Consider the following 26485-nt stretch of genomic DNA (forward strand, 5'->3'; position numbering starts at 1 on the left):
GGAATCGTGGATGTAGGTAGGAAGGGACTGGACAAGGGGAGAGAGGACGGACTCAAGATAGGAAGAAATGAGTTCCATGGGGCAGGAACAGGCTGACATGATCGGTCTGCTGGGACAGTCCAGCTGGTGGATTTTGGGGAGGAGGTAGTAGCGATCTGTCCGAGGTTGGGAGACTATAAGGTTGGAAGCTGTGGAGGGAAGATCTCCAAAGGAGATGTGGTCAGTGGCAGTCCTGGAAACAATGGCTTGATGTTCAGTGGTGGGGTCATGGTCCAGGGGGAGGTAGGAGGAAGTGTCTGCGAGTTGGCGCTCAGCCTCTGCGAGGTAGAGGTCAGTACGCCAAACAACAACAGTACTGCCTTTGTCGGCAGGTTTGATAACAAAGTCAGGGTTGGACCTGAGAGAACCGAATGCAGCAAATTCAGAAGGGGACAGGTTAGAGTGGATGGCCTTCTATCCAGCTTCACCTGTTCCACCCCCCCTTAAACATTATATATTTCACCACATTTCTTTAGCTCTGAAGAAGGGTCATACGGACTCGAAACATTGGCCAGAATTTTCCTGTCGATGATTTGAAGGCGGGGTCCGCTCGCCGACAGGAAAATGACGCGGGATGACATGAGGAGGAACCCCCAACGTTATCCCGGTCCGTTTCAGTTTTTAGGAAGGCGGGCGGACAGCGAAATCAGCTATTCGCCTGCCGACCTGTCAATGGCCGATTGAGGTCATTGACAGGATCATTAAGCTCATTGAAAGACCTGCCTGTACAACCTTAAGGCTGGCAGGCAGGCCAATAGACCCAGCGGGCTTCTGAAGAAAGATAAAACCTCATTCAATGGCGGGGTGCGGTTTCATCTCAGTTTTTAAAACATTTATTAAAGTTTCACTCATATTCATTAACATGTCCCATCTTGAGTGACAGTGTCACATGAAGGGGACATGTTAATAATGTTTTTCTTTCTCTATTTTTAAAGTTTTTTAAACATTCAGCGCTGTCCCTGAAACAGCACTTAGTCACAGGGAGCAGTGCGCATGCGCAAAAGAGTGCACTTTGACAGTTGGGGATTCCCTCCCCCCCCACCTCACAGGAAGTGCATAGCGCTTCCCGTCAGGCAACCCGCCTGGCAGGCCTTAATTGGTCCGCCCACTCAAAATGGCAGCCGGCCCCATTTCGGCAGCGGAGTTCGGCTGCTCGCCCACCCATCAAGCTCAAGATTCTGGCCATTAACTCTGTCTTTCCCTCCACAGATGCTGTCAGACCTGCTGAGTTCTTCCAGTATTTTTTGTTTCTGTTTCAGATTTCCAGCATCCTCAGTATTTTGCCTTTATACAAGGGTAGGGAGGTAATGTTTCAGTTATACAGGGCATTGGTGAAACCACACATGGAATACTGTGTGCACTATTGGTTTCCTTATTTAAGGAAAGATGTAAATGCATGAGAAGCAGTTAGAGAAGGTTTACTAGACTAATACCTGGAATGGGTGGGTTAAATTATGAGAAAGGGTTATACAGGCTAGGTTTGTATCCACTGGAGTTTAGAAGAGTAGGAGGTAATTTGATTGAAACATTTAAGATCCTGAGGGAATTAGACAGGGTTATTGTGGGAAGGATATTTCCTCCTGTGGGAGAATCTAGAACTCGGGGTCACTGTTTCAAAATAAAGGGTCGCCCACTTAAGACAGAGATGAGGAAAAAATTTCTCCCAGAGAGGTGTGAGACTTTGGAATTCTCTCCCTCAAAAAAGTGGTTGAGGCAGAGTCCTTGAATATCTTTAAGACAGAATTGGATAGATTCTTGGTAAGCAAGGGAGTGAAAGGTTATCGGGGGTAGGAAGGAATAAGATCAGCATTGATCTTATTGAATGGCAGAGCAGGCTTGAGTGGCTGAGTGGCCTACTTCTGCTCCTAATACATATGTTTGTAGCCGGTCTTCAAAGAGAAGTGTGAGATCTGCAACCTCCTCCTCTGATCCCAGTGGATGGTGTTTCTGCAATGAAGTCCAACTCATTGCATAACGAGTGGGCTTCTATTTCTACTGCTGCTTTGGGCTTTTCCAGTCCTCGAAACAGTTTTGGAAATTCCTCGCTGAATATTGCTCTGTTGTCCTATATTGTTAGCTCATTCAACCTTTCGTAGAAGATCAAGTCATAAACATGCCTACCTGCTAAACAGAGAAAATTGCCAGTCTGTAAGATATAAAGAGTTTCTTTGATATCCTTATTTTCATGCCTCAGGATTGTAGTGAACTGACCCCTCACTTTGAGGTCTGTGCCTAGCTTTTAGTTCAGATGGTTGGATTTAAACTTCCTTAAGCTAGTTCTGAACCCAGTCCAATTTACCTGATAAGACTGTGACCTCTGCCACAGCGTCCAATTTAAATTCTGTTCTGTATCTTCGTCTTCCAACTCGACAGAACTGCTTCTTGGATCTTTAATGTCTCCTAGGAAGTCATCAGGTTGGAATGTTATATTTCCAATTTCCTGGACTGCAAAATGGTTGGAAGCTTGTTCTAGCTTTCTTCCGCTAATTTGAGGTTTAGATCTGCAGAATTGTTTAAAATGTCCAGCCTCGCAGCAGAGAAAACATTCAGCTCCCCATGCTGGGCATTTTTTAGCAATGTTATCTTTTGGCGCTGCATCTACAACACTTTAACATAGGTAGAAGGGTTCTCCCCACCCCTTTGGCAGTTTTGGCAGGCTTTTTCATGGGCTTTTCAGAGGGCAGAGCTCCCGACTTTGGGCCTACATATTGGATCTACCCCTCCAGAGCCTCGACGCCTCAGCAAAGTACACCTTGATTCTGCTGTTGCAGCACTGCCTGACTTGCAAAGTGTTTGGCCTTCTATAACATTTAATCCTTTTTGGTTTGCAAAATCTGACAGCATGTCATCGAGCACGCTGACTGTGATGCAGTTGCAAATTAACTTGTGCTTTAAAGCAACATAGCTGCAATTACTGGCCAGTTGACACATGTGATTAATAAACAAATCAGTGGATTCATTTGGCTTTTGGCTCCTCTGGTAAAATATTGACTGTCCGATGACTAAATTCTTCCTATGGCTGATGTAATTAACGAAGGCTTTCATAACCTCCTCGTAGAATGCCAAGACCTCCTTGGTTCCTTATTGCAACAGGACATCATCAACTTTTGGCCCCCAAAGCACATAAAAGGGTCCAGACCTGGTGTTTTTGTGCCTTTCCTTATAAACCCAAAGCTGTTTGGTGCTTTTCAAATTGTCTCCTCCAGGGCTCCCATCATTGTCCTTGCTGTGGACCCTTGATGTTCTGGAAAGGCTGTGGAAGGGGTAGTGGCTGTTCAATGGCTGATGACATTGTGCATGCTTCACATTCTCCTACCAAAGTATATTTCAATTTTGTTCTTCTTCATTATGAAGTCGAGCTGTTCCAAGGTCGTCACCCGTGGGTTACCAATCTGTGGCCTCAGTTTCCTAAACTGTGGCCTTCAGCGCTGCCACCATGTTTCAGTGAGGTTTTGCTTATTCTATGTCTGACTTGAAGGTAGTCAGTATATAGCTTTTCCTGAAACTATTTATTTACACTATTTACAAAGACCTCATGGTAAGCATATGGTTCTATGGACACAGATTATTCTATAATTAAAAGGAGAAAACGCTATTAAAACTCAGCAGCTCTGGCAGCACCTGTGGAGAAAGAAACAGAGTTAACATTTTGAGTCTGTATGACTTTTCTTCAGGGCTGAAGAGAGGTAGAAATGTGATGGGTTTTAATCTGCTGAAGAGAAGGGGTGGAGCAGGTGGAGCAAAATAAAAGGTCAGGGAAAGTTAGGACTATTCTGTGTCTGGCTTGCTTGCAGCCTCCTGGTCAACTGACTTTTGATGTCATGCTTACATCATCATTAACTTAATTATCTTATTAATATTATCGTTAACCCTTTACTCTATAATTTTCAAGCTGACAGGCTGTGGCTAGGGCAGTGCTGCAAGGATCAGTGTTGGGACCTCAGCGATTTATAATCTATATTAATGACATAGACAAAGAGGGAGTAATGTATCCAGGTTTGCTGTGATACAAATATAGGTGGAAATGTAAGCTGTGAGGAGGACACAGAGTATTCGCAAAGAGAGATAGACAGTTTAATTGTGTGGGCAGTAAGACAGCAGAGGGAGTATAATGAGGGGAAGTGTGAATTTATTCAATTTGATCATAAGAGTAGAAAAGCAGAATATTTTTAAAAAGATGTGAAACTTGTAAGTGTTGATGTTCAGAATGACTTGGGTGTGCTCATACAAGGAGCTCAGAAAGTTAGCTTGTAGGTACAGCAAGCAATTGCGAAGGCAAACATCATATTGGCCTTTATTGCAAGGGGATTGGAGGAAATGGAAATCTTGTAACAGTTGTACAGGGCTTTGGTGAGACCACACGTGGAGTACTGTATGTAGTTTTGGTTTCCATGTTTAAGGAAGAATATACTTGCATTGGAGGCAGTACAGCAAAGATTCACTAAATTGGACCTTTGGATAAGAGGGGTGTCTTATGATGAGATGCTCAGTAAATTTTCCCTACATTCTCTGGAGTTTAAAGAATGAGAGTTGATCTCATTGAAACATACAAGATTTTGAAGGGGCTTAACAGGGCAGACACTGAGAGGTTGTTCCCCCTGGCTGGGGAATCTAAAGCATGGAGGCACAGTCTCAGGATAAGGGGACAATCATTTAAGATTAAAATGAGGAGAAGTTTCTTCACCCAAAGAGCTGTGGATTTTTGGAATTCTTGTGGATACTCCATCATTGAATATATTTAAGACTGGGATAGTCAGAGTTTTGTTCCCTCAGGGAGTCAAAGAATATGGGGAGCGGGCAGGAAAGTGGAGTGGAAGCCCAAGATCAGCCATGGTTGTATTGAATGGTGAAGCAGGTTGAACAGGCCGTGTGGCATACGCTTCTGCTATCTCTTGTATTCTTCTGTTCTCATCACACATATTCAAAATCAGCAACTCATCTCCATGTTGCTCCGAGATGTTGTCACTCAGTTTTCCTGTGGGAGTTTTTTGACCATTACTCAGTCCTAAGAGTGACCTTGATCTAGAGGACCACTCTATAGAGGATCAGCATCATGATTTGCAGCCTGTACATTGATGGTTTGTGAACAAAAGAAAGGGACTTGCAAAACAATTCCTTATGCATTGATAACATTATATTCATAATTTTATATCAATAAATGGAAATCGTGTTTCTGCTAAGACATTGGTATTGCCATCCCTTCAAGCTTTACATTCCTTACTCAAGTGCATATAACAGCGCATTTAATATAAGAAAACATAGAACAAGGAAAGGCAATAGATATCAAGAAATGGCTGAAGGCACTGGATACAGAAAAGACTATGAGCCCTGAAAACATCCCAGGATTTAATATTGAATACTTGTGCTCGATAACTAATCACACCTTTAGCCAAGCTGTTCCAGTATAGCTACAACACTCACATCTACTTGATAAAGAATAAAATTGGCCAAACAGGCCGTGTCCACAAAAACCCAATCCAGCTAATTATTGCCTGTCAATCTGCTCTCAATCATCAGAAAAGTGATGGAAGATCACTTCCTGCTCCCTGATGCTCAATTTGGGTTCTGCCAGGGCCATCAGCTCCAGACCTAATTGCAGCCTTGGCCCAAGCATGGACAGAAGAGCCGAATTCCAGAAGTGAGGTCAGAATGATTGACCTTGCCATCAAGGCAATAGTTGACCAAATAAAATTTGTAGTCAATGGGAATTGGGAAAACACTCCACTGGCAGCGCTTAGGAAGATGGTTGTGGTTGTTGGAGGCCAATCATCTCAGCACCAGGACATGGCTGTGGGTGTTCCTTAGGGTAGTGTCCCAGGCCCAAGCATCTTCAGCTGTTTCATCAATGACCTTCTCTCCAACATTAGTTCAGAAGTGGTAACATTTGCTGACGATTGCACAGGATTCATATCATTTGCAACTCCTCAGATACTGAAGTAGTTTGTGCCCCCATACAGCAAGACATGAAAAACATTCAGGCTTTGATTGATAAGTGGCAAGTAACATTCATGCCACACAAGTCCCAGACAATAACCATTTCCAACAAGATGAAATCTAACCATCTTGTCTTGATGTTCAAATGTGCTACCATCACTGAATACTCCATTATTAACATCCTGGGGGTTACCATTGACCAGAATCTTAACTGGACTAACCGTATAAATACTATGGCTACATTAGCAAGTCAGAAGCTAGGAATTCTGCAGTGAGTAACTCACCTCCTGACTTCCTAACGTTTGCCCACCATTTACAAGAATACTCACTACTTGCCTGGATGAGTGCAGCTCCAACAACACTCAAAAAGTTTGACACCATTCAAGCCAAAGCAGCTCACTTGATTGGTACCCTATCCACCACCTTAAGCATTATTTCTTCCACCATTGAGACACAGTGGCAGCTGCATGTACCATCTCCAGGTGCACTGCAGCAACTCACCAAACTTTCTTCAACAGCACCATCCAAACTCATGACATCTACCACCTAGAAGAAAAATGGCAGCAGAAGCACAGGACCTTCACCACCTTCAAGCTTAAGCCAGACACCATCCTGACTTGGAACTTTATTGTTCATTCAGTGTCACTCAGGCATATTCCTGGAACTCCCTCCCTAAAGGCACTGTGGGTGTACCTACACCACAAGGGCTGCACTGGCTCAAGAAGGCAGCTCATCACCACCTTCTCAAGGCCAATTAGAAACGGGCAATAAATGCTGGAGTTGCCAAAGATGCACACATCCCTAGAATGAATTTTTAAAAAGCACAACAAATCTGCTGTATTCAGATTCTACCCTGTCATTATGTGGAACATAATGCTCCATCTGCCATCCCAGCCCTCACAAGCTGACTGGAAGGTAGTTGGGAGAGTCTGTATGCCCTGTGGCTGTCTATGGCTCACAGAGAACCCTACCGGGTGCAAGGGTCCTCTCCACTGCTTAGAACCCCGCATTGACATCCACACCAACTACCCACCTCAGCCGCCTCACTTGCCTCTCCTCCAGGCCTCAAGGGCTGTTCCTGGTCCCAGGCTTGCTGCAGTCCCAGCAGTGGCCGCCACTCCCAATGGTGCTGCTGGGATTGAAGAGTTACCGGGCTTCTGATTGACTAGCAGCTCCTTGAGACAGGATCCCCATATTGAAAACCTTGGGAACCTCGACAGCAGACAGTCAAGTGCCTGATAAGGATTTAATCCCTTTGGGAATCCTGGAAATGGCCATGGTGTGGTTGCCACTGGCTCTGCCGCCAGTGGACAGGGCCAGCACCATGGCCATTAAATTCCATCTATTGGGTCTAACCCACCTGTTTAATCACCAGTGAAATAAATCTCCACAAATACTCCTTGCTCTTCAAGAAGTCTGATGGGCTATGCTCCCCAGAGGATCCCCCCCTCCAAACTTTTGGTGCCTCATGATGTTTACTCATTAATTCATTAACATGCAATTTATTTTAGAAAACTGATCTATTGGTGCTGGTTATGCAGACACTAGTGTGCAAGCTACATTGTATTGTAAGACTTCAAATTATTTTCAAAGAAATACATTATGTGAAGGACAAAATTCTCCGTTGACTCATCTGGTTGTAACTGAATACGCTTTCACAGATCCTTGAACTGACATTGTGTTTGATTTCCTAGCTGTGAATTTTCACAGAAATGCTCCCACTCCATCACTGTAACCTGACTGGACGTTATAGTATCGGAATGGGACCAAATGTGAGGAAATTCCTGGCTCTGCTTCAAGTACATTAAGACACTTTAGAACTGCATGCAATCTACTGCTCATACGGGGAATGACACAGTATGCCTATTTATCAATTTCATACCAATAAGAGTTTAGTTGGAATTATTCAAATGGAGCATTTCACTATGTGAGAATGGACTGGTTTAAACATGTAGGTCTCACTACAGAGGTTACTTATCAAGATCGAGGGATATAACTGTGACGTCAGATATAAATCCAGTTGCCAGATGGTCCTAGCAGACTGGCACTCTAAGTAAGCTGTCCAATCCTGGGATGGCCAAGACATGTCATTCGACTTCCAGGTAGATGAAGTCTGCGCAAGCCTGGAGGATGTCTTCAACATAGACCTCATGTAATAAAAGCAAAACACTGAGGATGGTGGAAATCTGAAGTAAAAACAGAAAGTGCTGAAAAAAAATCAGAAGGTCTGGCATCATCTGTGGAGACAGATATTTTGAGTCTATATGACTCTTCTCCAGAGCTAAAGACAGGTAGAAATATGATAGGTTTTATATTATTGAAGAGGGGGGTTGAGCAAAATGGAAGGTCGGGGATAGGTGGGAGCTCAGGAGAGATTTGACAAAGATGTCATGGAAACAAAAAGGGAGTGGTAATGATAGTGTTAAAGACTAAGGTGGGTATTAATAGTGGCATAAAGGTGAGATAGCAGAATGTGTTAATAGCAGAACAGGATCCATCGCTCCCTGGAAGCTAAACATAAGAACAAGTTACAGACTGGCCCTTGTGGGTTGGGAAAATAATATCAAAATGGAGGAGTTCATGGCCTGAAGTTGTTAAACTGAATGTTAAGTCCAGAAGGCTGTAAAATGCCTAATTGGAAGATGAGGTGCTTTTCCTCCAGTTTGCGCTGGGCTTCACTGGAACATTGTAGCAGGCTGAGGACAGAAATGTGGGCAAATGCTTCAGTTAGAACAAGAGAGAGGAAATCCAGAGGGAGATTTCTCAAGACACCAGACTCCAAGCTCTGTGGCAGGTAGTTATAGAGGGTTGGCCCAAGATGATCCTTGAAATCCTGATGGCTCTGAGGGTGTATTGGCTAAACTGGGATAACATTAGTATATCCATTGGAAATCAATTCAAGGGATACCAGGTTCTCATACCTGTGACACTGGATTCTGACATTTTGGTCAGCTCTACCAAGGGCACATGGAAATAGAGAAGATGAGAATATTCACTCGCAAGTTAGTGTTCTGGCCTGACATCAGCAATGACATTGACCAGGTGGTGAGATCTTATGATGCATGTCAGGAACACTAGACTGGCCAACAGAAGGAACCTCTCCAACCCCATGATATATCATCATTGCCATGGACCAAGATAGCTACAGATTTGTCCATGGTGGGCAAAGAAGACTATCTGCTCATGACTGACTACCATTCAAAGTTCCTTATTGTGCAGAAGCTTCAAGACATTTTGAGTACAGCAGTGGCCATCAATGTTAGCACCATCTTTAGTCTTTCTGGTGCCCCAGTAGAAGTGGTATCTGCCAACAGTCCACAATACAATGGCCAACCATTGCAGAACATGTGTGAACATCAAACACATCACATCATCGCCCAAGATCCTCACTTAAACAGGAGGCAGAATGCATGGTCAGGACAGTCAAATCATTGATCAAAAACTGTTTGGAAACCAGACAAGGCACCCACGTTGTGCTATTGCATCCTTGCACAGTGCCATTGAGCTCCAGATTACTGTCACCAGCTGAGATTTTGTTTGATTGACTGGTGAGAACTACATTACCGAGTTATCATCTCACCAGACTGTCCAAGATCACATACCATCTGCATTAGAGGCAGGATAAGATGAAAAATGCAGATGAAAGTGAATGCAAGTGCAGAGTTGATGCCACTATATATTGGCTAGAAGGTAAGGGTCCTACATCCACAAGAACAGACTTGGGCCTTAGGGGAGGTATCCAAGGCATGCAAAATCCACATTCATATGAGGCGACAACACCAAATTGGGGATGGGGGGGTACTGTGAAGGAATTGATCTCACCTCAGAGAACTGTCTGCTAGCCATGCACAAAGCTATCAACCAGCATTGCTTACATGCAAGCATGTATGTTTTGCAGATGAAAATACAATGGACCAACACACTGAACATCACAGCCACTGTGCATGGTCAACCCAAACACAATCCTCAGATTAAAGTAACAGATGGTTTGAAATCACACTTGCATGTAGTGATTACAAGGTCTGGTTGAATCAGCCAATGATCAGTATGCTGCTGTGTCTATGAAGCATAGGCGTTGAATGTTTCATGTTAATCAGTGTTATAGTAGCCAACGGTTATGTTTCATATGGGTTTCTTGTTCATACACATATTCATATTAGACTATGTTGATGTTTTTTTAAACTCAAGGAAAGGGGGATGCTGTGATAGTGTGCTTGCTAATATGCAAAGTGTACTCATTTAATATATGATTATGTAAATAGTGACATCACCACAGGAAGGGATACAATACCATGTGATGCAGCAGCCATCTTAGTAAGTCTGGAACAGCCAGTACCACCACAACAGCAAGATGAAACCTCTGTTAAAGATCTTCACCACCATGACTCCCCCATTCCTCTCAACTTCAATCTGAGAGGCCCTAAAATAGTGTCCCCTTGGCTAATATCCCACAATAAAGACACAACCATTAACCATTTCATAACATCTTTATCCAAAAACAGATGCATTTATGCACTTAAAAATGAACTATTCACCCTTGTGCATTCTCTTTGGGCACAATTTTTAGTTTGGCGTGTAGGTGCAGTCAGTGGGCCTGGGATTGGCTGGGAAATGGGCCGCTGTCAGGGATCAGCCCTGACCACAACTTCACGCTGGCAGGCCAATTAAGGCCCGCCCAGCATGAAATGTGGCTCACACTGGTCAAAAAAGGCCAAGCGGGGGTGGGGACCTACTGGCCGCCGGGTCCAATGGTGACCTGGAGGCTGGTTTAAAAATGGCCCAGGCAGCCCCTGGAAGGCTGCCATGGAAGAAGGTCTGTTCTACGTTAGTAAATGCAAGTGATAGAGTAGAGTGTGGCTGGAAATGCCAGGTGGGAGGGCAGGTCGGATGGGTACTCAGCCCCCTGCTTTTCAGGTGAGTGCCTTGCAGTCTGCCTGGAGGAGGTGGCTGCCAGGAGGGGCACCCTTGTCCCCAGAGATGGGAGGAGGTTGCAGCACTGGTTAGCAGCCATGACGTGGTGCAGCGCACATGGGTGCAATGCCGGAAGAGTTTCAATGACCTGCTGTGCTCAGGAAGGGCAAGTACCATGTTGGCATGTGTCAGTGTGCAGAAGCGTTAAGGTGTGGCCTTCGTGTCCCCTCCATGGACCTCAGGGGTGGTAGAGTCTGAGTGCCAACTATCAATGATGCCTGACCTGACCAATGGAGTGAGCCTTGGCTGCTTGTACTATGTACCTTGCGGTTCGAAGGCCATGATTCGGAGGTGCCCTGTGAGGTGCTCCTCAGTTGGAGTTGGCCAGGCTGCAATGACGCTTCAGGTAAAGAGTGGACTAATCAATTCTCCTCTGTCTTTTCAGGAGAAGACAAGCCATAACCAATCAGAGAAGTAATTTACAGGTAGAGGCTGGCCCAACTGCTGCTGCTGACCAGGTTCAAGCAGGATGCCATTGGGCTGGAGCGCAACTGGGCAACCAGGTGTGGAGAGTCGGGATTGCCACGTGAAGGTAAGAGTGCAGTGCAAAGAGGTGAGAGTTTTGGATTATGCAATCATTCTACTGTAGTCCCTTTATTGGTGGGAGCCTCAAACCTGCAGTCCCCATTGATCATTGAAAGATGATGGTACCATGATGCAGATCTCCATGGTCTCACCAGGGTACCTGGCAGGCACAGTGACAGCGTGAAGACTTAAACTAATGACTTTCCTTGTTCTCCCTTTTAGATTCACCAGCAGGCGTGCACTCTGTGGACCCCGAAGGGCCATCCTTGATGCCGAAAGACCACTGGGCTTCATTTGCGCCTGCATCGCACCTGCTCTCTGAACTAGGCACCAGCGCACATACCAGCACCTTGGCGAGCATTAGATCGGCGGTTAGAATGTTGGTGCACATTGGTGAGGGTACTTCACACTCGTTTGAGGTGCAGGCAAAGGCAGAGAGTGCCCAGGGCGTTGGCAGCCAGAAGATTGCTAAAGACCAGGGCGATGTTCAGTTGAAGGAAGATGATAAGCCTCTGGAGACATCCATTAGGCAGCAGATGCTGGATGACCAGCAGGATGTGTGGGAGGATCTGCAAGAGATCCATGAGATCCATGGTGGAGGAGTCCATGCAGAGCATGAGCACTGCAATAACCCTCATGGCCGAGTGCACTGCCTCCTCCATCGAGAGGGTGGCAACTCTTATGGAGAGGCAGCTCCAGTAACAGAACCAGGGATTCCTGGGGTTGCAGTCGGACCTGCAAGCCCTCGCAGAGGCAATGATCTCAGGTGGTCAGTATCAGTGTGTGAGATGGATGAGGCATCCAGCATCTTATCTAGGTGCCCGTCCATCAATGGTGAGCATGGAGGTCCAGACTGACCTCACGTTGGCGCACGAGCTGCTCGCTGTCTCTGCGGGCTCCTCTCAGAGTGCTTTGGATGACGGCAGAATCTCCTTTGCCCTTCCACCTCTGACTGCCACTTCGGATGAGTCTGCGATGACTGGGGAGATGCTAGCCGTGGCACTGGTCACTCCCTCCCAAGCTTGGCCATCACAGGCTCCTCTCACCAGAGGATGACCGCCATGGTTATCAAGGCTAACAAGACAACAGAGTCAGCAGACTACCTCCAAATGCCAATGCTAGCGAGGGAGGGGGCACCAAGATGTAGTACTCAGAAATGTAAGTTAGAGGCACCATGAGCACAGGAGGGACAGTTCACGGGTGATTTTCTGTTCATTTATGTCTAGTTTATATGTCTGCTGGAGTGGACATTAACACCAGTAATGGAAATGTCATAATGCTTTCAATGTGACAATAACATTAAATTTGATTTGGTTTTAATGGCCTGAGTTTGCTTAACCTTTTTTCTTTCTGGTGCAGGGTACGCCAGTAAGTAATGCTCGACATGAAAGGTTCCATATTTAATTGCACAGGCATTGACTGGACTTGGGGGGCAAATGAAAAAGTCCTGGCATGAGGTAGAAGCAGATCTTTGGTAGCCTAGCTGAAGGAGCATTGGATCAAGGCATCCCCGGTGTCCCTGGAGGTTACTGAGGTCTGCCTCCACGCCCTCAGTGTTCTTCTTACTGTGCTTCTCTTCTGACTCGCTACTGGATTCATCATCTGTGGCCTGTGCAGCTGCTTTAAGGTCCTCATCCTCCAGTGGGTCCCCCTTGTCAGTGCCAGATTTTGGAGAGCGCAGCATGCAACCACTATCAATGACATGCCCTGAGTGGTCCAGGCATCGGAAGCGCATCATGAGAAGACACATGGTCCTCTCTACCACCATCCTTGTGGAGGCATGGCTCCTATTGTAACATGGCTCTGTTGAGACAGCGGTCACCAAACTGATGGCATGAAGCTGGTCACCACTTCCGTCCTGGAAAGGATGGGTTCTGAGCTCTGCACAATGCTCTCTATCACATTGGAGCTGGACTTCTACATGCTCCTTGGCAGTGACAGGAAGCCATCTGACAGGCCTACTAATGCACCAAACATCTTGGTGCGTTAATCATCAGCATTCTCCTGCATGACACCCCACTGAAGTCCTCATCTGAGTCCTCAGTGGCAGAATCCATTTGCGACTTCACCCACTGGTCAGCAGTTACACAAGCTATCCTTTCCCCCTGGCCTAACTGCAGCCCGCTTGTGCCTAGTAACACTGATCCTGACTCTATAGAAGCCTCTAAAGTTTGTGCAGTCTCATTACCTGAGTGGCTACCATTTTCCGATCAAGTGATGAAGCTTCTTCATCAGTGGTATGCTAATGGTCTCTCTCTCTCTTCCTCCTGGGGCTACTGTGGCTGGACAGGCATCAGCTTATGGGTATCTGAAAGCATAAAATCAGAAGGGGAAAACTAGGTTGAAGAGGGGTGGGTGGTGGGGTCCAAAGGTAGATGTCCATGGTCACATCATCTGCAGCTTGGATTTCATGCCACATAGTAGGATGAGGTTGAGAAGGGGCATAAGACAGTAACACACCATTATCCTCAATATCTTCTAATATCAGGCTCAGTCCCAGTCAGCCCCATGGTGCAGAGCACCATCCCTTTTGTAGTCTTCAGGGGATGTTTCCTGTCACTGCCACCTTCTATTTCATACCACTGTTCCCTGCAAAAGAGGGGGAAGAATGTCAGTGATTGTGTTGCACTGTGTTTGGGTGATGTGCCTGCCATGGTTGAATATAGCTGGAGGTATGTGAAGACAGTGAGAGTTGGGAGTGTGAGACTAACATCATTGAGAGGTGTATGAGCATAAGGGGGAGGATCTGAATTTAAAGCCAGAATCCTGACTGCTAAGGTTTGTTGATGGGTCAGTGGTGAGGTTGTGGTGCATTGAACAGTGTGAGATGTTGGTGGTATGATGGCTGTGAGATGTCATGTGAAGACTCGTTCACTGGCCTTGATCATTCACATGAGCTCACTGAACATTTTACGGCATTGCAGTGATCTTTCTGGCTATCTGCTCCCATTCTCTTCATAAGACATTCGCTGTTGTCCTCCTGTTCCCCCCTCTCCCCATACCATTGAAACATGGCTTCTCTCCTCCTGTTGACCTCCATGACTAAGGCTTCTAAGTACCACATCTGTGAACCTGGGACCCATTTCTCTGCCTTTGTGCTATATTTATTCTGTTTCCAGTCGCAACCAATTGAACAGCTGGCATTCAGCAGCAGCTGTCTTCATTTAGTACAGTTCCTCTTTAAGAGGACTCCAAGGTTTACAAATGCAAACAGGCCTCAGATTGCCATTTTCATGGTCAGAAAGGAGGAGCTTGTAATGTGCCCGTATCAGGCATTGAGTGGCCCCCTGCAGCAGACCTTAAAATGACTGCTGGAGGCCACTCCAAAAATAAACAGAAGAAAAATTTGTGGAAAAAACTGCAGCAGCCCACTGCTGGGTCATTCATGTCTTCACCCTCTCCACCCACATCCTGATAATTAGCTGCATTCCCATAATAGACCCTATCTGCCGGCTGGCTCCGTGGAAAAGCAGGCTGAAATGTAGATTTGCAGAAGCAGTGGGTTGCAGAACAGAGGGTGTTGGTTACCAAGCAATATGTCTTAAAGAGGTCTCTGCAGTCCTCTGTAGGCTAACCGAGAGTCTTTATTAGCTACTAGAACTATTTACACATGTATAGTAAAAGGAACAGGCTAGGAGCTGTCTCCATGCTTAGGTCTATACATGTCCTTCTTCAACACCACACTGACCATGGATCTGAGTCATGTGCCTTCTTACATCACTATGTGGGCAATACTGTATCCATATTAACCTTATGTGTGCCAGATCCTTATACTGCACATGCCCCCAAGTCTTTATCCAATGTATTTAGAGTTAAACCAGTTTCATACCTTACATTGTTATCAGTCCTATACTTTCATGTCCTTGTTACTAAATTATCGTTATTGCTACCTTATCACGATTATTACATTATCACTATTAAAAAGCATTATCACTGCCCATCTCCTCCTTTAAGTCCTTGAATTTAAAGGTTCAGGTGGTCTGGGGGCCTGATAAGTCTTCCATATCTCATTCACAGTTCTGTCGGAAGAGTGGTAGGCCCTGATGGTGCTAGTTTTTCCTGTTGTTCTGGAGGTTGAGCTGGCATCTGGGTATGCTTTCATTCTTTTCTTCCATTCCTTCACGTTGAACTGCACTTGGTCGGTGTGGCTGATGCATTGATCGATGGTTGCTGCCACTCCAAGTCGTTTCTTGCGGGGCGGACGAACATTGTGTTAATTTCCTTGATGCTTCTTTTGCTTTTTCCATCAACAAGTGGGTCATCTCAATGTCCTCTTTGGCTGAGAAACAGCATTCCTGTGATGAGAAGAAGGTTTAGCAGTACGCTTACTTCTGCTTTTCGTTGTCGGCCATGGATGGCTGCCACCAGGTTCCAGCATCTCTTGTGGTTTTGGCATGGTGACTGTGAGTTGCAGTGTAAGCACAATGGTTATAGTGTTGACCAGCTGTACCATCATCAGGCGTGGTGGTAGAGGCTTCTTAGACCGCTGATCAGTCTCTTTCACCTCTTCCACTGTAGTCGTCATAGTTGCCTTCTGGGCAGTTAGCTGGTCTAACCATTGAGGGTTTTCTGGGACCTGTAACAAAAATTGACAAACCTGCTCCACAAAGAAAGAAGTCAGCTGAAGTCCTAGTCAGGATACTCTTTTATTGAGTACTTTGGAATGTGCAGTTCTGTTTGTTTAATGATAGTGGTTGTCTTGACATTGTCTGCTAATCCAAGGCTATGCAGGCATCCCTGCTCAGAAGAGAGAAAGGCTGCTTACAAATGACGTACATAGCTCGAAGATCTGTTTGTCACCATACCTCAGTGGTTCCAGGATCACACCAATGACTGAAATTCAGACACCACTGGGCCTGTAAAGCAGTGTGTCTGTATTTAGAAGCCAGAGGTCTTTCAGCCATGGTTCTTTATCCAACAGGACTGTCATGCTGGCTCTGGTATCTTATTTAAAATTTGTTAGATGGCCATTGACAGAAATGTCTGCATTCCAAATGAGAAAGCAAGACCTATGACCTCACCCAAGAAGCATGGCTGTGTGTCTTCTGGGTTTGCAATCATGACCTTGTGGATCATCCTTGGGTCTTCTGTGCATTTCAGACTTTTTCCCTTACATTTTGCCATAGTGTCCAATCCTGTTGCATTGGAAGCATTTGGCTGACTTGCAGGACATTGATCTCATCTGTGAAGGTGCTTTGCTCCACAGGGCTGGCATGGTTTATCTGCTGGCCAGTTCGAGAATTCCCTTCCCTGACCAATAGTGTCCCTGTGTCTTTGTGGCCTGACAAGCTGGGCTGAGGGTTAGCCGCTGCACCATGTTTTATTCTCTCCCCTTAAGATTGTGCTATGCTGTTCACAGAGTTCTGATTATCTATTGATCTGGAATGCCTTTTACAGGGTTAGATCTTCCTTTGCTTTTAGGAGTCAGAGAGTACATTGTCTATTACTCCTACCACTATTCTATCTCTGATGAGTTCAGGCTTTAAATCTCCAAATTCACAACCTTCTGCCGTCCTGTACAGATCATTGATGAATTAATCAACTGGTTCCCCTGGCAGTTGAACTCTCTTATTGAATTTAGTTACTTCAAATATTTTATTGCTTCTTAAATTGAAATAAATGTCAAATGATTTTAGTAACTCTTCGAAGTTTACGGATGATTCATTAATCCCCTGTGTTACAATGATGTTGTCTGCAATCAGGCCTATTGAGTAAAGCAATGTGTTTACCTGATCTTCTTCTGACTTGTTATTTAAACCTGGAGCAATGTCATATCTTAAGAATCTTTTCCTCCAAAGTCCCCAATTTTGTGAGTGGTCTGGGCCTTGCCTTAGTCCAAGTTGATTTGGGAGTGTGGAATTATGATCCATGTTAAAAAAAATTCAAAGTGTGTGTACAGCTTTCAGAGCTGTCTGAATTTCAAGATGGCATCGCCATTCACTTGGACACAAAGGGATTTCCCGCACTTGCCAGTTTTGGTGGGCTCTGAAAAATGATGATGGCACTCTTCTTGAAAAAAAATTTACAATGACCGCCTGGATTGGCTGCCTGCCGACTTCTGTTGTTCAGCTGTTTAACCGGTCGCATTGGAGCTTCTGCTTGTTTTTTTTTACTGAGCTGGGCAGTCATGACATTCCTGAAATATTTAATTAATTCTTCCTCTTTTTTCCCTCGGTCAGGTGCCATGTTTTCAGGCTCTGACTTGGGGATCAGGTGTTAGTGACAGCTTTCAAACGGCACTTCTGACACTGAATTACTTAAAGGAGTTCTCAGGACTTGCTGCAGCCTGGAATTTTAAAGTACTTAGCTCACCCTTGGAGGCTCTGTCGACTTTGCACTCTGAAGCTAGACTTCAAAAGGAGATTCAATTGAGTCTTCTGCTGCAGTAAAGAAGTTTAAATCTCTGCGTTCAGCTTCCAGTCACTTCTCTGGAGCATTTTCTGGCAATTTTTCCTCAGCACCTCTGCTTCTTTAGTAGCTTCTTTTCAGGTCAGTATGATTTATTGAATATTTTCCAATCTTCCAACATTTTGGTTTGTCTCTGCATTTTAATGAAGTCTTTATTAACTACTAGAAAGGGTGCAGTCTACAAGCTAGGAGCTGTCTCCATGCTTAGGTCTACACGCACCTCTGCTCAACCCCACAGTGACCCTGGGTCTGGATCATGTACCTTCTTACAACATTGTGTGGGTGGTGCTGTACTCTGTCCCACATTAACCCTATATGTGCCAGATCCTTATACTACAATTTAGTGCCCACAGCTCAGTGGATCAATTCAAATGAAATTCAAAGCTAAAAATGGTTCAGGCCTCCTGACGCTGACTTTGGGCTAATGACACAGGTGTAACCAGCAACTTTACGTCTGTCTAGGACTGGTGTTATAAGTTATCCCAGTTTTGCCAACTATGCTATATGGATGGACTAAGGTACTGAAGAAAGTATCCCAAGTTTCCAAAAATAACATGAATGATAATTGATTGTAGGGATTGGAGGAACAACCTCACATGCATTTCAGTGGTAGCAAATTGAAAAAAAGCTGAACACGTAACATAGAAGCCCAGAGTCAATGAATTAATGACACTGATATGGCCTGAATACAGAATTGCAAATTAGCTCCAACTCTCAATGAAGGAGGAATTGTTTCCCTAGTGTTCCAGCAGTCTGATGCAATACATTATTAAAAAATACAAGTAAGCTAGTGCCAAAGTTGATATCTATTTGCTGATAACAGCATGTAAAGGCATTAATCTGCATGGTGAAAGTGCTCTGTCCAGATTCCATAGCTCAAGTTGCACTGTGTAAATTATTCTGTTCCTCTCTCACAACTGCAGCAGTCCCCATGCACATTCAGTGCATTTGTATTCTGCTTCATTAAGAATCTAACATTATTTCATTTCTCAACAGCTAAGTTATCCTCATCCAGCTCTGTTGCATTAATTCTGAAGACTAAGCTATGTCACAAGCTGGCAGTGATGAAACAAAGGATCTCATCAAATTATCAAATGAGGGAGGAGACAAAACTACTGTGAGCCTCCTGAAGATGTATCTTTCCCAGGGAACATCACCAATTCCAAGTTTTCAGAGGGGATCCAAGCTCTTACCCTATAGCACTAATTCTCTGATTTGTGCTTCTTTTGAACATGGCTCTCAGCTGGGAAAACAGCATGTGTAAACCTACACTAATATCTGCAGTCTGAAGCTCAGTAGTGGGAAGACCCTTTACAGGTTGCTCAATTATTAATAAAGCTCTCTCTGAATACACCATACAAACCAGCTCAGGGACCCGATTCAAGCAGATGTTGGACCTTCTATGGCCCAATTATCCCAGAACCTGCTGGATGAGCCTACGCATCTGCTTCAATCAGATAGTCAATGTTGGCTCTTTCATGCAGTTTGTTAGCTCCCAATTGCAAACAAATGTTGCATAATGCACGGTTAGAAGCAATAAATAGCTTTCTAGTCAATGTAAGTGCCCCACCAGTACAGGCCAACCTGCTTCTTCATTGCTTGGAGTATGGGCTTTTAAACCTCAGCAAACACTACTTCATATACCTCAAAACATAATGAAATTATATAATTTTAGTACACAAATCATGCTGAAAAATCCGGCATAAACTTAGAGGGCTATAGTTCTAATTTTATCATGACATTGACTGTTAGTGTACTGAAGAGAATTATAGGTTATCATTATAACAATTACCTTCAGGTAGGAAAATAATCATTATAGCTTTTTGACATTCTCTCCAGTTTGTTCACCACAAAATATTTTTTTAAAAATCTAAAACAACTGCTGTAAAGAATCCCTATTATAAACTACATGTTTATATTCAAATAAATTAGAATGTTTAATGGTAGACCCCAATATTTTTACAGGACATTGGAAGTGACTTAATACATCATGGGCAGAATTTTACCCTTGGCATGTGGGTCCGCGCCCGACACGCCCTTGTGTGAAATAAAGCATGTTGATGTTGGCCGAGCATGATATTTTGCTAGGCAGGCACACGATGAAGACGGAGGCATGTCTGACATTAATTATGTGGCCAGTTAAGGCCCTTGAGAGACCAATTGTTTGTGGCTGTACATAGCTCGTGTGATTTTCAGGCCATTGCACAGGTAAAACAGGCAGGCCACAACTTGCAAAAACTCATCCACAGGCAGGATAAGAGGGGTCAGTGGGCTTGACAAAGTGAATAATGAGTAGTTTTGGATATCACTTGCTGCTGGTTGCTTCTGTGAACAGGACAGCTTCATTTCACTTCAGCGCTGCATTCAGAGCATTCAGAAGCTTCAGTTCAGGACTCAGTGTTGTCTTCCAGGCCCCCAGAGAATTCACACCATGTGAGGCCTTCCAGGTAACAGGCAGCCTTCCCTTGCCCTGGGAATGGGGATTGTGGCTGAAGGCACCTCCTCCTCTGAAGAAAAGAGGACCAGGAGTGGGAGGATGCTGGTTGTCCCTATTCAGCTTCCAGGGGAATGACCTGTGGGAGGAGAGGTACAGGTACGAAGGGTGCAGGACCAACAGGAAGGCCAAGGCGGAAGGTGCTGCAGAAGACGCCAATATCCTGCTGCCAGGGTTTCCAGGTGGCGATGCAGCTACCTCAATATGTCAGAGGTGCAATGCCAAAGGAGGCTCCGTCTCTCAAGGGAGACAGTGGCCTCCATCTGTCAGGGGATTGGCCCTGAGATCAGCACAGATCAGTATGGGTGGACACCCCATGCCAGTGGCTCTGAAGGTCACGGTGACCCTCAACTTCTATGCCTCCGGCTCTTTCCAGGGGTCAGTGGGGGATCTGTGTGGAGTCTCCCAGTCAGCTATCCACATTTGTGTCAAACTGATGACAGACACTCTGTTCAGCCATGCATTGACTTTCATTCATTATCGTGTGGATGAGGCCAGCCAGGCAGAGCGAGCCAGAGGCTTTGCAATGATTGCTGGGTTCTCCCACTTTCAGGATGCAATCGACTGCACACATGTGGCCATCAAGATGCCAGCAGGTGAGCCAGGAGCCTTTGTCAACAGGAAGTGATTCCACTCTATGAACGTGCAGATAGTGTGTGACCACAGGATGCAGATTCTGCCAGGGTGTGCAAGGTACCCAGGCAGCTCCCATGATGCTTACATCCTGAGCCACTCCCAGGTGCCGGGGCTCTTCAATGCTCCAGCCTGACTGGATGGATGGCTGCTGGGTGACAAGGGCTATCCGCTCAAAAGGTGGCTCATGACGCCTCTCCGCCATCCAAGAACAGAGGCTGAACAGCGGTACAAAAGGAGCCATGCCTCCACAAGGGCTGTGGTATTTCAAGATGCATTTCCGATGCTGGACTGTTCAGGGGGTGCACTCTAATATGCCCCAGATCGTATGTCACTGATAATGGTTGCAAGCTGCGCTCTCCACAATCTGGCGCTGGAAAGGGAGGGGAAGCAGTAGAGGAAGAAGATCTTGACACAGCTGCACAGAAGTCACACAGGGGTTTGTAATTCCATTAGATACTTGGAATTGCTAGGCTCTTTTGCTCCGTTCACTTCCACCTTAGTGCCACATGTTAGTTTGAGCTAGAAATAGATAAACTTGGTCAGCTGAAGTGAACCACACTATTGCATAAACAACAATCTCTGTTAGTTTTCTTGGGCTGCACTAATTCACAGTTTTATTATTTGATTCATGCACTGGCTCTATTTTTACTTGTTTTGTCAAAACATATTACACTAAATAATTCCTGTTTTAGTGCTGTTAAGTCTGTAAGCAAACATCATATCAAATCCTTCTTTTATACTGTTCAAGGTCATGAATTATATTAAGGTACTTTACCGGGTGCATATACTGATGATTTCATATGATAAACAATTAAACTTTTTACTCAATAGCATTTCCAATGTTAACATTGGGCAGAATTTTTCCGTCGGCGAGCTGGGGGGGGGCCTGCTTGCCGATGCGGGATGACGTTGGGCATAACCCCCGACGTCATCCCGCCCCATTTAACTTTTCAGGAAGGTGGGGTCGCAGAAAAATCAGCTGCGGGCCCGCCGACCTGTCAATGGCCAATTGAGGCCATTGACAGGATCATTTAAACAATTAAAGGACTTGCCTGTCCAACCTTAAGGTTGGCGGGTCGGCCAGGAGCCCCGGCGGCAACTAGAGAAAACATGAAACCTCATCCGGGGTGGGATGAGGCTTCATGCAGGGTTTCAAAAATTTTAATAAAGTTATTATGTAAATTATGAATATGCCTCATCTCATGTGACATTGTCACATGAGGGGGACATGCTAGGGATTTATTTTTCTCTATTTTTAATATTTTTCAACGTAAAAGCGATCTCCCTGAGGTAGCACTTAGCCTCAGGGAGATTTGCGCTCTTTCGTGCGCATGCGTGAAAGAGCGCACTCTCACTTTTGGGGAAACGCCCCTGCCCGCACAGGAAGCGCATAACGCTTCCCGCCAGATGTCCGCTGGATGGACCTTAATTGGCCCACCTACGTAAAATAGCGGCACGGCCTGCTTCTCCGGCGGGGATCGGCTCCTCGCCCACCAGAGATCAGATGGGGCCCACCCGCCTGACAGGCAGAAAATTCTGCTCATTATCTGCAACAGATTGACTAGTTTGTCTTAGGTTCATTTTTATTAAAGCTTTAAAAATACTTTTACCCAATAGCTATGATTTAAGAACCTGGGAATAGGAGTAGGTCATTCAGCCTCTTGAGCTTCCTCTGCCATTCAATGAGATCATGGCTGATCTGTGCCTGAACTTCATTTACCTGCCTAAGCTCCTATCCCTTGATACCCTAACAAAAACCAATTCAAAATTTGAATCTATCTATGCTTTTACAAGTTTTCTGAATGTCATATATGTCTGTAATGTTGTAATGCTGTTCTCAGCTGGTAATGTTACTTTTTTGCACTAACGAACCAAATCTCCACCGAAGGGCCAATTTGGATTTTGTTGCTGCTTTGAGTTACATGCTGAAGAAAAATAATTCGGAAAAAGTTGGTAGTTTTCTGAAGAAATACAATCAAATAAAGTCTGGAGGAAATCAAAAAGATCCAACTGAATTCTTGACTTGAGGTAGTTAGTTTTGAAGTGTGTGGGTAAAAAACAGAATGCAAAGTGGCATAGTAACTAGAAATTAGTATACGTTTACATAAAATCAAGACAAAATCAACATTTAAACCAATAAATAGTAAAAAGTTTAGTAAGCAGAATGCTGAGGTTAATCAGGGACCAAAAAGGAAATAGTTTTGTAGTGGTAGAGGGCATCGCTGACATACTAAATGAGAACTTTGCATCTGGCTTTACTGGAGAAGAGGATTCTTCCATTGTAGCAGCAAAGGACAAGTAGGAATGATATTGGATAGGATAAAATAGTTAAAAGAGAATGTACGTAGAAGGTTGGCTGTCCTCAAAGTAGAAAGATCTCTGTTCCTCATAGGATGAATCCTAGGTCACTGAAGGAAGTAAGGGAGAAATTGTGGAGGCTCTGGACAAACTTTTCCGATCATCCTTGGATATGGGGGTGGTTCCAGAGGATGTCAGGATTGCAAATGTTACCCCTCTTTAAAAGGTTCTCCCAGCAAACTACCAATCAGTCATGCTAATGTTGGTGGTAGGGAAATTTTAGAAACAATAACACAGGTTAGAATTAATTAGCGTTTGGAGATTTTTTAAAATTCTTTCACCAATGTGGCTGTCACCAGCCTTTGTTGCCCATCCCTAATTGCCCTTGAGTTGGGCTAATAAATATGTCAACTTTTGTTAAAGGCAAATCGTATATGACTTTTCTTAGGAAGTAACAGAGAGGGTTGATGAGGATAGTTTAGCTGGTATTGCCAAATGGACTTTCAAAAGGCATTTGACAAAGTCTGCATTATACACATGTTATCAAAATTAAAATCCATGTGATTAAAGGCACAATAGCTGCACAGAAACAAAATTGGCTAGGAGACAAGAGCAGAAATATTGCTGAAAGGTTGTTTTGGACTGGAGGGAAGTATGAAGTGGAGCTCACCCGGGGTCAGTATTGGGACCACTGTTCCTTTTGACATGCTGGGCAGAATTTCCCCCCTGTCAGGGGGAAGTTCAGGAGCGGGCAGGTGCAAGCACGCCTACAATCGGTGCCCCTGATTGAGGGAGCGTTGCCATTTTATGTGGGTAGGCCAATTAAGGCCCGCCCAGCGTGATGTCCACCAGGAAGCGCTATGCTTCCAAATTCAAAAATGTTAAAAATAGAAAAATAAAATTTCCCTGACATGTCCCCTCATGTGACACTGTCAAATGAGTTGGGACGTGTCCATCACTTTTAGTTAAACTTTTATTAAGTTTTTAAAAACCTACATGAAACCTCATCCCATCCGTTGATGAGGTTTCATGCTTTCCCTGAAGCCCGCCAGGGCTCCCGGCTTGCCCGCCAACCTTAAGGTTGGATGGGCAGGTCCTTTAACCACTGTAATTAATTTTTAAATGGCCTCAATTGGCCATTGACAGGTCGGCGGGTGCACAGCTGATTCGGCTGTGCCCCCACCTACCAGAAAATTGAAATGACGCGGGATGACGTCGGGAGTTCCGCCTGACATCATCCCACATCATTTTATGCATCGCTGTGCGGGAGGTGGGACCCGCACGCTGACTGGGAAATCCTGTTCACTGTATATTAATGACCTGAACTTGGGTACACAGGGCATCATTTCAAGCCTTGTAGCTGATACAAAATTCAGAAGTAGTAAATAGTGAGGAAGATAGTAACAGTCTGTAGGAGGACATAGACCCTGCTGATTTGATATGGCAGATGAAATTTATTGCAGAAAATTGTGAAATGATACCTTTTGGTAGGAGGAACAAAGAGAGACAATATAAACTAAATAATACAATTTTATAAGGGTGGAGGAAAAGAGAGAGACCGGGGTGCACGTACACAAGTACTTGAACATGGTGGGATAGTTGAGAAGGCTTTTGAAAAGCATATGGGCTCCTTGTATTTACTAATAGTGAAATAAAGTACCTATAATCAGGGAAGTTATGCTAAACTATTACTCATTACTGGTTAGCCCTCAGCTAGACTATTGTTTTCAATTCTGGGCACCACATTTTTGGAAGGATGTCAAGGCCTTGACAGGGTGCATAAGATATATACTAGCATGTTACCAGGGATGAGGGGCTTCAGTTATGTGGAGAGACTGGAGAATCTGGGGTTGTTTTCTTTAAGCAGGGAAGAGAAGACAAGATTTGATAGAGTTGCTCAAACGCATGAGTGGTTTTGATTGGGTAAATAAGAAGGAACCATTGACAGAAGGGTCAGTAACCCAGAGGACACAGAATTAAGGGGAACTGGACAAAAACCAGGCATGACATGAAGTTTTTTTATGCAGTGAGTTATTATGTTCTGGAATGCAATGCCTGCAAGAGTGCGAGGAGCAGCTTCAATATTAATACTTAACAGGGAATTGGATAAATAATAGAAAAATAAACAAAAACTACATGGCTCTTGGAAAAGAGCAAGGGATTGGGATTAATTGAGTAGCTGTACCAAAGAACCAGCCCAGGCACAATGGACAGAATGGTTTCCTTTTGTACTATATCATTTTCTGAAAATGTTGATTTTATGAAACAAAGGGTGAGATTTTCCAGCTCAGGGAAATTTGGAAAGCTGTTAAAAGTCAACGGCTCTCCAAATTTTCCTGTTCCACCTGTGATGATGCCCACCACCGTTGGGGCCAGAAAATCCTGGCCAAAGTGTGGAGTGGAGGAATTATGAACCAAAGAGTAAATTAGTGACAACAAACTTAGGATAAACTCACTGAAGAGGAAATAATGCATGGAAAGTGGATAAGATAGAAAAGAAAAAGAACTCCCTCTCCAATGTAGTTAGCAACTCAATAGGTGATCAATTGACATGTCTCTACTTAGGCTTCACTAAATTGAATTTCCAAAGATTACTTGGCAAACTACCTCAGTGTTAATTTAGTTTCTTGTTAGAGTTTTTTTTATTATGAGTTGTAAATGTTTCACTGAAAATGGTATTAGCACTGCACCCACTGTAAATCTTGGTGACACCTGAATATGAAAATATTTTAGTAGTGATGGCTTTCTGCAGTGATAGCTTACAGAATTTACCATATATTCCTGAATATAAGGCAACCACGGATAAGACCATTCCCCTATCCAATATTTCATCCAAAAATAAAAAAATCTATAACTCTTATATAAAGTAAGCTCCAACATCACCAAGTTCTTATCTATCAAACTCACACCTTTGTGTTGACACTAATACACTTGATCTCCATGTATTTCTCATTTCAACCAATGCTTTCTTATCAGCTGTTAACTTTACTTTTCCATCACTGTAGCATTTAAATGGTAACATTAGCCCTGTCTCCAACTGCTGATTTTAAATCTCTGCCTTTATCTACCCTGCTGGACTGTGGTCAATTCTTTTATGTCTCCCACAGGGTCAGTTGCAGAGGGGGAGAAGTTGACACAAAGCCCACATATTCTGGAGGAGTTAGAGGAGGAAGCCACATG

The sequence above is a fragment of the Carcharodon carcharias genome, chromosome 4 (genome assembly GCF_017639515.1).
Source record: "Carcharodon carcharias isolate sCarCar2 chromosome 4, sCarCar2.pri, whole genome shotgun sequence".
In the NCBI taxonomy this organism is placed as follows: Eukaryota; Metazoa; Chordata; class Chondrichthyes; order Lamniformes; family Lamnidae; genus Carcharodon; species Carcharodon carcharias.